The 13,529-nt window shown below is 41.8% G+C and overlaps 1 long non-coding RNA gene across 1 annotated transcript in view; it reads right to left on the bottom strand.

The window, feature by feature from the left end:
* The window catches only part of LOC122462122, a 130,366-nt gene that overhangs the window by 8,208 nt on the left and 108,629 nt on the right, over window positions 1–13,529 (bottom strand). The window lies entirely within an intron of this gene.

Raw genomic sequence — 13,529 nt, 5'->3', positions numbered from 1 at the left:
ATTTGTTTCAATCTTCCCCCACAGGTCATGTTTTCTAAAACTTTCATCAGGTTTGTTGTTCTCCTCCAGACTTTGTCCATTTTGTCCACATCTTTTTGGAAATATGGCACCCAGAACTAGACACATTACTCCAGTTGACTTCTAAACAGCACAGAGTAGAGCAGAAGAATTCTCTTGTATCTTGCTTACAACACTCCTGTTACATCCCAAAATGATGTTTGCTTTTTTTGCAACATTGTTACACTGTTGACTCATATTTAGCTTGTGATCCACTATGACCCCCAGATTCCTTTCCGCAGTACTCCTTAGGCAGTCATTTCCCATTTTGTATGTGTGCAACTGATTGTGTGTCTGATTCCTAAGTGGAGTATTTTGCATTTGTCCTTGTTGAATTTTATCCTAATTACTTTACTTTGGACCATTTCTCCAGTTTGTCCAGACCATTTTGAATTTTAATCCTATTCTCCAAAGCACTTGCAACCCCTCCCAGCTTCATATCGCCCAAAAACTTGTTAAAATGTACTCTTTATGCCATTATCTAAATCATTGATGAAGATGTTGAACAGAACCAGACTCTGAACTGATCACTGCTGGACCCCACTTGATATGCCCTTCCATCTTGACTGTGAACCACTGATAACTACTCTTTGAGAATGGTTTTCCAACCAGTTATGCACCCAACTTATAGTAGCTCCATCAAGGTTATATTTCCCTAGTTTGTTTATGAGAAGGCCATGCAAGACAGTATCAAAAGCCCTACTAAAGTCAAGATATACCACATCTACTGCTTCCCCATCCACAAGGCTTGTTACTGTGTCAAAGAAAGCTATTAGGTTGGTTTGACATTATTTGTTCTTGACAAATCCATGCTGACTGTTACTTATCACCTTATCTTCAAGATGTTTGCAAATTGATCGCTTAATTATTTGCTCCATTATCTTTCTGGATACAAAGTTAAGCTGACTGGTCTGTAACTCCCTGAATTGTCCTTATTTCCCCTTTTTACAGATTTGCACTATATTTTCCCCTTTTCCAGTCCTCTGGAATCTCTCCCACTTCCATCACTTTTCAAAGTGAATCACTAATGGCTCAGATAGCACCTCAGTCAGCTCCTTGAGTATTCTAGGATTTATTTAATCAGGCCTTGGTGAAATAAAGGCTGTGGACTGCTCTATTGATCTTAATGTGATCTCAACTCGGAAACCTAAACACGACTATTTAAACGTTAACTCTTTCACTACTGAAATGTCAGAAATATGCATGACTGTTTGGGGAATCTGTCTATGTACAATGTAGGAATGCTGATTGACTTACTCAGCATATAACTCTAACCCTCAGCATGTATTGAATCAGCCAATTGCTAACAGAGACAGTGTCACATATCACACACCCTATTTCTGGGGAAAGCTATAGGACAATCAAGGGAGCTGTTAACATTGAATGACTTTGCCCTGGTAGAGCAATGAATAGTCTAGGCCTCCATCCACTTTTAAAAGGGACTGGGCATATTAGTTGGATGTCTGGGCTGTCTTTGGGACATGCTTGACAGATATGTATAACTACATAAAATGGTCAAGGTATGCCTAGATTGTAGGGGAACGTTAGTGACTCCTTAAAGCTGCAGCTCATTTCTCTTCCATCACTCTCTGAAGTGCCATTTCCTTCATTCTCCTTAAACAATCTCTAAAATTCCTTTTCACCTGAAAATTGTAATTTGTTCCTACTAACAAGGGAAGATCATTATTATTTATCTGTATCAGCATAGCACCTACCAGCCCAAGATTAGGACCCCACTGTGGTAGGCACTGTACAAACAGAGAATAAAAAAAAAACAACCCCTGCCTCAAAGAGCTTACACTCTAAGTATAAGACAAGGAAGAATTGGGTACAGAGAGAATAGGGAGTACAAGGGAACAATGAGACAATATACATTTGTGGGTGTGGAGAACATGTGAGGCTCTGATTGGATATATGGGACCCTCGAAATCAAAGATCTTTTCCACTTCTGGAAAAGGCTAAGGAAAAAAGAAAATGAAGCCAGAAAGGCAGAGGTGCTTGCGATTCCCATAAGCTAAGCACTGTATGTTTACAGAACTTAAGAACATTTGGAGGAAATCCACTGAATTGGGCCTGAGCAAGGATCTATGTACCACATAAGGCCAAGAAGAGACCCAATTCTCACCTTGAGTCAAGCCCTGGAGGAATGAGTTAAAGCAGGGTGGGGGAATGGGAAGGCACTACGCTCATGGAGCAGCCCTGCAGAGGTTATTTCAGAACAGTAGCCTTGTGCTCCCCTAATACAACCTCACCACCGGGAGGGGAGGGCAAAGCAGGAAGATCCTCTAGTACCATTCACACTGGTACCACCACCGTACACCACCATCTTATGAACCCACCCAGCGCCAGGCTCTCTGCTGCACAGCTGGTGTATTATTATTCATGTATCATTAGTATTACAGTAGTCCCTAAAAGTCCCCAAATGAGATCAAGGTTTTTTGTGCAAACACAGAGTAAGGGAAGGGTGCAGGTGGAGCTGAGAAAAATACCCTTGAGCAGCCTCCTCCGGTCCAGAACAGTTATTTCCGTGCTATGACTGAGGTGTAGATTTATTATTGCATGTATTTTATATCTTTTTTCTGTGTGTGCAGAGATTTTTTTTTTTGATAGGCACATTTATTTATTTATTCCAATTTACACAGAGAGCTTATTTAATTATCCAGGCACAAAGGAAGCATGACAGTTGTTTTATAAGTCATTTTATGAATGAAGTGAAATTCCGGTAACGAAATGTCACACTTGCCATCTACTTACAGTACACTTAGGCTGATGACTTCACTAAGAGCTTATTATCCATTATCTATATTATAGTCCTTAAAACATATGTAACTGGCCAGTTACATAATGATGGTAGAGTTGTACAAACAGAACACATCTAGCTCCTGAAGTCAAATGACAATTTGTTTAGGCAGAGAATGTTATGTTATAGGCCACCCTTTTGTACCTGAATTTTCTGTGCATTTTCATAACTATGGGCTTGATTCTGACACACTGGGCAAAATTCACCCCTTTGGGCAGAGGCCACAAAGGCCTATGTGACACTTAAGAACTATTTTGAGGGTTCATGCAGAACTTCAGTGAGGCACAGCCCTTGTGTACTCCTACCTGGGAGTAAATTTCACCCTGTAGAAATAAGGGGAGGTTGGAGGGGGAAGAATCAGGTACTATCGTTTTTAATGATTACAGATTATGGGCATGACAATGATGTAGTTTCATTCCAAAACTCTTCCCATTTTGTTGCAAGATATTAGAATTTACAGCAAATCCTGCAGTATTATTTTCCCCTATTATAATTTTTCCCTGTTGCAGAAACCGCAGTGGAAATCTGCTGTTAAGTATAACTGATTGGCAGGAATCATTAAAAGATACCCTAATGTATATGAAACCACATATGTACTAACAGAGCTACAGCGTAATATGCAGTATGAATATGGTAAATTTCTTTAATGTAATGTCTGTTTTCATCTTTGTACTGCTAGAGCTATCTGGGAAGTCATGAATTTATTTATTTATTGGCAGATCTAAATCAACTTGCTGGATTTCTTGATTTTGACAGTGCAGAATCCCCCCCCCCCCCCAAAAACACAAATAGAAGAAAATCACAGAGAAGAGATTAAGGCTGAATTTTAGTCAGAAGATTCTGAACACCCATTGCTCCCATTGACCTCAAGGGGAGTTTCTGGCGTGGACCACATCTGAAAATCGAGCCCCTAATAGCCTGACCTTACATTCCTGGCACACCAAAAATTCCCACTGCAGTCAACGGGAGGGTTCACAGACACAGCCAGGATAAATAGCACAAATCCAAGCAATCTACGTAATCAATAATATGTAGGGCTACAGCCAGGACTCACAGTTGTCAGAACAAGCTGCAGAAGCCCACTGTCTGAGACATGAACCACAAGAGAGTTGGAGCTTTGAGGTTTGCAGGGGAACAAGCCTGTGTAGCTCAGGCCCAGCAGGTGGTTCCTGGAAGCTCACAAGCCTTCCTCATTGATGATGGTTCAGTACACTCGCATTTCACTTTGATTGTTAAAAGAAAAAAACAACAAAATTTTAAGTAAAAATCATAACAAATGTATCACAAATACAAAATTAAAGCAGAAGAATGTCTATCAAATGGAAGTGGTTACTGGGGTAAATTACACTAATTTTTTTTTTATTGTGAAAATTAGTTCTCTAACCGAGGAGAAAGAGCTTTGGGTCAGGTTGTGGACATGCATATCATATATTCTAGCAATGATACCAGTGACGGGGAAATTGGAAGCTGCTCCAGTGATGTCTTCAGCACCTCTAGTACTAGAAAATGCATGGGACTAAGTCCTACTCCCAAAAAAATCCATGGGAATTTGTGATTAACTTTGATGGGACCATTATTTGTTGCACAGGGAATAAGCTGCACCCAAAGCTGTGTCCAAGCTAAGAAGAGTTAACTCGCACTTGCCTACCCAGATCAGAGTAGCTAGGATTGAGGTTTCCTCTAATTATGTATTCAAGGGGAAATTCACCCATCCCCACAACAGCCTCTGGCACCGGGCACAATGAGTTTGGAGGGTCCTTGGCACAGCAGCCACACCTACATGCACAGCTTTTGTGAGTCTTCTGCATCTGAGTGAATCGCTCCATCACGGATGCAGATATTGACTGAAAGGTACAACAGATGGACCTGATCCTACCTTTGCTTGGCTGAAGACAGTCTTGGGATTTGCAAGCAATGGCCATGGGACGCAAAACAAAATCAGAATTGGGCACTTGCAATTTGTTTTGTTCTTATACTGGAAAAACAACAACTCCCACACTGAATCAATTTAAAATAGAACAGTGGAGGTGACTTTACTGGTGTATCTTCCTTGTGCATTTGACCAATCAAAACGATAATGTAGACAAACGGTGGACTGTAAACTGCAGTATCCAGCGATCTCATTACTATGCAAAAAAATCATATTCACAGCAACTGTCTCATCTATTTATTGTTTGGTTACTCATCTGGAAATTTTAATACTTTCTTCAGGGGCAGGGGCTGGCAATAAAAAAATTGACCTATATATCAAGCCTTTAACTTCCAGCCATCATTGTGTGCCATAATACAGATGGAGTAGCTATCAGCTCTCTTTACTGTGTTGGTTTATTTACTTCAACTGAGAATATAGATTTAAAGAGGATAAAGTACCAAACTCTACTTTAAAGTTACAGTTTCCCATTCCAAAGCCCAATTTATTGTAAAAATGGATGCCACATTCTAATAAGTACGTCTAATGTATAACTAGTTAATTCACAAAGATTAAAACACAGTATAACCAATCAAGTGTAAAGATATTTTACACCCTGATCCAGCAAAGCACTTAAGCACATGCTTAACTTTAAGCATGTGTGTAGTCCCATGGACGTTTTCAATAAGAATACTTGTGTGGCTAAAGTTAGTGCTTATGTGGACTGATGCCTCAGTGTTGTGACTCGGATGAGTTTGATATCTAGGAATGTGAAATATTTTGGTTCTGTCTACACCCAACTTTATTCTCATCATTGCTGCCATGAGGTTCAGCTCTTCACTGGTGGCAATAACGGTAAGATGGTAGTATAGACAGGCCTCCAAGCAGTTACTGGCATTTTAACCACTGTCATCTGTCTGTTTTATGTACCGGGTGCTGGGTAATAACATAAGAGGACTCCATGTTTCTAAAACTAAACAATCTCTTTATTAAGAGAACTATTGACAGTAATACTGCAGCTAGCATTCCAGCCATGTGCAGAGACACTGGCCTCCTGGTGTCTACTCCTAATTCTTCCTTCCTGCAACCTTAGCTCCTCCCTCCAAGTTCCAAACAGGTTGCTACAGATACTGAGACCTTCACAAAGCATGGAGCAGGTCCCAAGAGCCCTTGGCACAGCAACTGTGTACCGTACAATGATACACAGGGATTGAAGAGCTCCTACGGATGGTCTTGGACTCTCTTCAGGCACCTGCACCTAATTTTTCATTGTGCAGCTAAATCAGATATGCACGCATATTGTGTATTTTTCCTTAGTTGCACATATTATGCACATAGGGCCCCAATCAGCTCAGATCCCTGCATTCAAACAGAAGCAGACTGACTTCAGTAGGACTCTATGCAGTCTCAGAGGGTTTCCCCTGCATAGAGCTCTTTGCAGGACTGGGGTCTTAGTGAGAAACTAAATGCAGTATCAACTGCCCAAGCACTGCACACAATTTCTGAAGACTCCTAAGGGAGCAAAATCAAAATATTTTTTACCAAAACACACAATCACTTTTCCTTGGTGAGGGCTAGTTCCCGGATACAGATCAACTTTCTATGCTGAAGCCATTCCGACTGTAGAGATATTAAAAAATAAAGTTACCAAGAATTCTTTTTTACAATGGGCAATGAGAATATTATCCCTCCCAGATCAGCTTATACTCTAACACAGTTTAATCATTTTGACTCAAACATTCAGAAAACAAAAAACAAATACAAACACACACGTTTTTGCAAAATTCAAGCATGGAAAGTTCAAATGTGAAGAGCAAGCGTTTCAGAAAGCCATAAGCAAATGAAGATAGGAATGGAAACTGTTATGCAGCCTCAACTTCAGAAGATGCTACTGCTCTTTTAGCTGCAGCGGGAGAGGCCTGTATGTAAGCAGCACAAGGCCCTGTGTTCTGTTCCCCAAGCTACACATGTGTGGTTTAAAATGATCACTGTGTAGTGTTTGCATAGATGCTACCACAAGTCTTCACAACCCTCAGGATTCCTCTCTCTAATTTTATTGCAGTAGCATTTTAGAATGGCGATGTGACCAACATAGAATTTGAAATTTTATAAGCAGTCTTGGAAGATTTCATTTTTTACATGAAATTCAATGGATAGGAATGTAGTTCCACACAATTCATTTTTTATCAGGTTGAATTTTTCTACTAGTATAAAACAAAACAAAAAAAGCTCCTAGTGGTTATCTATTCAAAAGTTACTGACTGTAGAAATTGAAATTTGTATAAGATTCAGAAACAAAACCAAATTCGCAGCATTTTATAAAATTAAGTGCTTGATCCAGGCACCTGCAAGTTATGCCATGCAAGATTATCCCTATGTCCACACGGAGCTCCAGTGACACGAACAAGGCTCCATGCAGGTACAAGTGTTTGCTGGCATGGAGTAACTTGCAGGACTGGGGCCTTAGTTTTTAAACTCTGAAGCAGGGTCCATGTCTTCCTCTGTGGTTGGAAGATGGCTAGCACATTTTGGATGCTACTGCAATGTAAATTAGTAATAATTTCTAGGCATAATTAGCAGCACAGAATATGAAATTCCTTGCTAGAGTCACTGACACACACATATTACCTCCAAGCAATTTTTTAAAAAACTTTCACTTTCTGCAATTTCCATTAATAATAAACCAGACAATCACTACGCTCTTGAATGAACTCACACAGAAAAATGATGAGAGAAAAACATTCCATCACAAATGGATGAACACTTTTCACAAAACGAACACTCCATATTGACTTCTCCGTCCTTGATCTGCACAACACCTTCAAGAGACGAGCCTAAGAGCTTAAATTCATAACTTTGCTAGAAACTAAAAATCATGGTCTCAATAGAGATACCGGTTTTATGTTTCATTATAACAATTTAAAATATACTAACCCTCTTTTGTCCTATGACTACAGAGATGTTAATTGCCCACTTCAATTTAATTGGTCTCTTGCAACACGTGTTAACCATTTTGGCTGAACAATCTGTTCCACCTTGTATTGATCTGTGACACGCCGGCTATGTCTACACTACAGCTAATGTCAGCATAATTTATGTTGGTCAGGGGTGTGAATCAACCACCCCCAAGCGACATAAATTACACGGACAGAAGTGCCAGCGTGTACAGCACGTTATGTTGGTGGGAGAGCTTCTCCTGCCGACATAGCTACTGCCACTCATGGAGATGGTTTTATTATGCCAACAGGAGAGCTGAAATGCTGTATCTGTAGACGTGCCCTCTGAGTACCTTTCCTAGACCTGAAGAGGAGCTCTGTGGAGCTCAAACGATTGTCTCTCTCTCCAACAGAAGTTGGTTCAATAAAAAAAAAAATATTACCTCATCCATCTTATCTCTCAATTAATAATAAAGGTATTTTCAGGTCTTGGGTGGAGACAAGTCAATGATTACTGATATTTATCAATTAAAATCTAATGCCTTTCAAGCCTATGTGCAAATATCCTGCTTATGTATTCTGGATGCTGTACTCAGAGTAATAGAAGGAAAGAAGAAACCTGCCTTGAGTGAGTCATCCAGATTGGTGGCTTGGGTCTGGAAAAGTAGTTGTGTGTCGTTAAAAGAAATGGGATGGCATTGGTTGAGGATCACCAAATGATTGATTGGGTTATCATCTTGTGCCACTTCTGTTGACTCCCAAATTTATTTCAGGTGTAGTTATTTTTTAATTAACTGTTGCTATTCATTACCCTTTATCCCTATGGATGTAGCTGGAGAACAAGAATAGCTCCTTTAGTTCAGATTCTAGGGAGGATATTAACGTCCTGATTTTCCACTCCTGATTACTCCCCAATGCATCCCACCTGTACAGGCAAATTCAGCGTGCCCGGTGTCTATATTTACAAAAAGGAAAGAGTGGCGCCCATGCAAAATGTGCCATATTACCCAGTGTAAATTCCCCTCAACAGGAACCCTTACTACTCCAATGCAAAATTCAGACCATGAAGATAATTTAGACCCTTATTCAGCAAAGCACCTAAACAAGTGCTTAAGTGCTTTGCTGAATCACGGCTTTAACCAGGAGCCAACTTGACTACCAAGCGGTACTTCCAATACCAGCAGGAAGAGTAGAAACAGAACTGAAGTTATACAGTTCTCCTCATCTCAGACTCCTAGCTTTTATACATATCCATGCCAATTGGGGTCATTATACTTGATATTCTAGTAAATATTGAATGCATGTTATATTCTTAGATTTGAGTTTGGGGGTTTTTTTGGCTTAATTAGTTTAAAAATAACTAAGGTGTTTTGTATGTAAGAAGAATGGCAACAGCGGTCTTAAGTTGTCCACACTTATTTTAATTTTGCTGATGGATGCCTATTGAGCTATTATTCTTATGGGATTTTCGTGTGGAACTTTCTACAAGCTGGTGACACAACATCATCTCAAGACCTTTCCATCTAGATAAGACTATGTCATCTTCCTCAAAAGTGGTCTCAGGAATCCACTTCTTGATTATTTGGGGCCGGGGGGGGTGTCAGCCTTACAGACTCTGTGGTACGTAAAATACTAGATATTTTGTAAATTATTGATTTAAACAGGACTTTCACAAAATTGGCATTGGCTAAGGAGGACCTTATTCTAACCTGACTGGCTCCAAGGTAGGCCTCACACCTGGCTTCTTCGAAGACCTCAGAGGGAGGCATTGCAAGTTTGAATAAACTAGTTTACAAACTGTAAGAATCAAGGATAAAGCCAAGAAGCCTTTGCCTCTTGGATCCAGAAGCCACTGGGGGAAGACTGACATTCTGGATTCTCCAAGACCTGGTCACTTTGGGGAGAAGAGATCAGTCAAGACACCAACAGAAACAGGCTACGCCACCAGCCTTTGACCAGTTTCACTCCACCTGAAGAAGATCCCGTAGCGATAAGCAATGGGCCAGAACATCACCATCATCTGGCTCCTCAACTACAGTTCCAGCTCCTATTCCACTAAAGTCCAGAAAACTCAGAGCTGAAGAGTTCACAAATTCCCCATTATCTTATTTTTCCTTTTATCTATTTTTGTCTTTTGGAGACATCCCAGCCTTTTCGTATTCAGCTCCAAATTACAGATTTGGTTGACTTTGGTACAATTCTTTAGAGGGATTTATAGCCAACAGGACAGCCACCTCCTTTGCTCCCTTCTTAGAATTTATAAGGATCAACATTTTTTGGTGTTAATCTGATGATTTAACTAATTTGATTATTTAACACTGTGATGGGGCACCTTCCCCACACTGGGCTCTAAGGGGTTAATAGAGCCCAAGGAAGGCTGCGCAGGAGGCAACCAATCAAAGAAGGGCTGAAGGGAGCAGTCAATCAGGCCAAGCAGACCCACATAATAAGGGAGCTGCAGAGGAAGGCAGTTCTCTGCTGGCAGCCCAGGAAGGAAGGAAGGAAGGACTGACTGACTGACTGTGTCGCTGGAGGGCTGAAAGAATTGTCGGCACCCTGGACAGAGCAGTGCTGCTAGCAGGGACAGGAGGAGGAAGAGACAGCTCCTGGCTGGCTGCTGGGGTTTGCAGCCTGAGGTCCTGAGGTAAGGGTAAAGAGGATGCTAGGGCCACAAGGAAGTGGTCAGACAATTTGCTGCAGTAGCCACTAAGGGAAGTGGCTGAACAGCGGACTGCAGGTCCCCTAGAAGGGGGGAGCACAGTGTGTGGCACTGCTGGAGGACTGTGTCGCTGAAGAGGATGTGGCAGTCCTTGGAGAGACATGGGTCCTAGAGCAGGAGTGACAGCAGCGAGGCACCACCCAAAGAGGATCCACTAATGTGCGGAGCTAGTCCCCAAGACAGCCAGCCCAAGACTCAAAGTGGTGAGTGGACCCCATGACAAACACCAATCTAATACTGAGACTAACCTGTTGATTTATAGATTTGACCTTACTTTGATTGTTGAATTGCTTTACTTTTAGTTATATTAGTTTGGGCTGTATGTTAGCTAATAGCTATATTAGCTAATGGCTAATAGCCATATTCGCTAAGAATCTGTGTACTTGTTTATTATTTTTTAATCAATTTTAATATAATTTACAAAAAAAATGATACTGAGTCACATTTCTTTCAGTAATCAATGTGAGTTCAGAATCCTTAAGGTCCAGGGTGAATACCAGCCCACCAACTGAAAGAGCCTGAGCAGTTCCCCTTAATTAGGGCATAAGAACAACCATACTGGGTCAGACAAATGGTCCATCTAGCCCATCATCCTATCTTCTGACAGCTGCCAATGCCAGGTGCTTCAGAGTTAATGAACAGAAAAGGGTAATTTATCAAGTGATCCATCCCCTGCCATCCAATCCCAGCTTCTAGGAGTCAGAGGTACACCCAAAGTATGGGGTTTCATCCCTGACTATCTCAGCTTATAGCCATTAATGGACCTATCCCGCCATGAACTTATCTAGTTCTTTTGTGAACCCAGTTATAGTTTTGGCCTTCACAACATGCTCTGGCAACGAGTTCCACAGGCTCACTGTGTGTTGCATGAAGTAGTACTTTCTTTTGTGTGTTTTAAACCTGCTGCCTATTAGTATCATTGGGTGACCCTTGGTTTGTATGTTATGTGACGGTGTTCCCTATTCACAGTCATGATTTTATAGACCTCTTTCATATTCCTTCTTAGTTGTCCAAGCTGAACTGTCCCAGGCTTTTTAATCTCTCCTCAAATGGAAGCTGTTCCATCCCCCTAACCATCTTTGTAGCTCTTCTTTGTACTTTTTCCAATTCTAATATATCTTTTTTTGAGATCGGGTAACCAGAACTGTACATGGTATTCAAAGTGTGGGTGTACCCTGGATTTATACAGAGGCATTATGATATTTTTGTCTTATTTTCTATCCATTCCCTAATGGTTCCTAACATTCGTAGTTTTTTGACTGCTGCTGCACACTGAGTGGCTGTTTTCAGAGAACTATTCATGATGACTCCACAATCTTTTTCTTGAATGGTAACAGCTAATTTAGACCTCACCATTTGGATGTATAGTTGGGATTACGTTTTCCAATGTGCAGCACTTTGCATTTGTCAACACTGAATTTCATCTGCCATTTTCTTGCGCAGTCACCCAGTTTTGTGAGAATTACCCTTTGGTTCTCACAAATGCCACCATATCCTTGTATTTCATAGCATTATTATTCCAAGGAAAGATTGTGTGGACACACGTTCTATCACATCTTGCATTATCCTCTCGTAAAGCTGCTTAGCACCAGTGAATAAAGCACCATCAAAAGACTGACTACACATGGTCAAACTATGTCCTGGCATTCCTTCTCCTTCTACCAAAGAGATGCTCATCTACATCCATGTCTATGAAGAAGGGGAAGCAGAAGAAGCAACAGGAAGCCATCTGCACACTCATATTTGGCATTCAGCGGCCACATGTGAATATTTCCACAGCTGAGCAATGTGCCAGAGCCACAATAAGAGAACCAGAGGGCTGCTCTCTGGACACATGGAGCTACACAGTGATCAGTGCTATAACCAAGTGCATCAGGTTTGGCTGAACAAAATCCTGTTCCGTGATTCACCTGGGTGAATATGGAGTAACTATTGAGGCCAGTGGAGTTGCTCTGTCTTTACATGGACAACTAGCAGAACGGCAACCATCTGTCAAACAAGACAGGCTCTCTGGTCCCTCATGTGTGTTCCCATGCACATGCTAATTAGATGGCTTGGGGGGGGGGGGGGGAGAGAGAGAGAGAGAGAGAGAGAGAGAATATATATATTCATTCTTGTTTTCCTTTTCTGCTGGCTAGTGATTTCAATAAGTTGAAAGAAGAGAAATGCGGAGTCTGAACTATGGAATAAACATGCTGCAAATTAGAAATTCTGCTCTGAGACGCACATGCGTAGCTATCATGGAAGTTATGGTGCCAAATTCAGATGTGGGTGGTGTGTAAGGTGGTGGAAGTTACATGCTGAGAAGGAAGTCCAAGCCCACGTAACTTACACACAGGAGAGAGGGAAGAAGTGGAGAGGGCTATTTCAAACACTCACTCACCTTCCTATGAGCTACTTTTCCTGCTACACACTTCCTGGCTGCCCCTTCCATCTGTAAATTACACCAGTCTAGTCCAATTTACTCTCATTTACTGACAGGCAACTTCCACTGCCTTGTATCACATCTGACCACAGCTGATAGGAACAGCACACAATGGTTTGAGCCTTGTCTCTTCAGGCACAGGCCGGAGCCCTGCCAAGCATTGTGCCTGACTGAGGCCACAGCCGCTACCCTTTCTGCAGTCTTGTTGGGATTCAGGAGGGTAACAGGGATGGGGAAATGGGGCCATTGTCTTATCCCACCCTGCCATCTCTGGTAGGGTTACCTTACGTCCGTATTTTCCCAGACATGTCCGGCTTTTTGGTTCTTAAATCGCTGTCTGGGAGGAATTTTTAAATATCTAAAAATGTCCTGGACTTTGCCATTATTATTTTTCCCCAAAGAAGAGTTGATCATTCAAGAAAGAAGGTGAATGTTGATCACTCAGGAGAGTGCCTGCTTTCCCCCCCAGCTCCCAGTGCTTGCGCCGCAAAAAAGCTGTTTCGCATGGCTGGGAGGGAGTGGGGAGGAGGGGGAACGCGGCGCGCTCACGGGAGGAGACGGGGCCGGGGTCCAATGGGGCAGGGAGGAGGCAGAGACTTTGGGGAAGGGGTTGGAATGGGGGCAGGGAAAGGGTGGAGTTGAGGCGGGGTGGGGGGGGGCACGAGCAAATACCCCCACCCCCA

This window comes from Chelonia mydas, chromosome 10 (genome assembly GCF_015237465.2).
Source record: "Chelonia mydas isolate rCheMyd1 chromosome 10, rCheMyd1.pri.v2, whole genome shotgun sequence".
Lineage (NCBI taxonomy): Eukaryota > Metazoa > Chordata > Testudines > Cheloniidae > Chelonia > Chelonia mydas.
The sequence above is the reverse complement of the archived record's forward strand: the minus strand, read 5'-3'. Positions and strand labels throughout refer to the sequence as shown.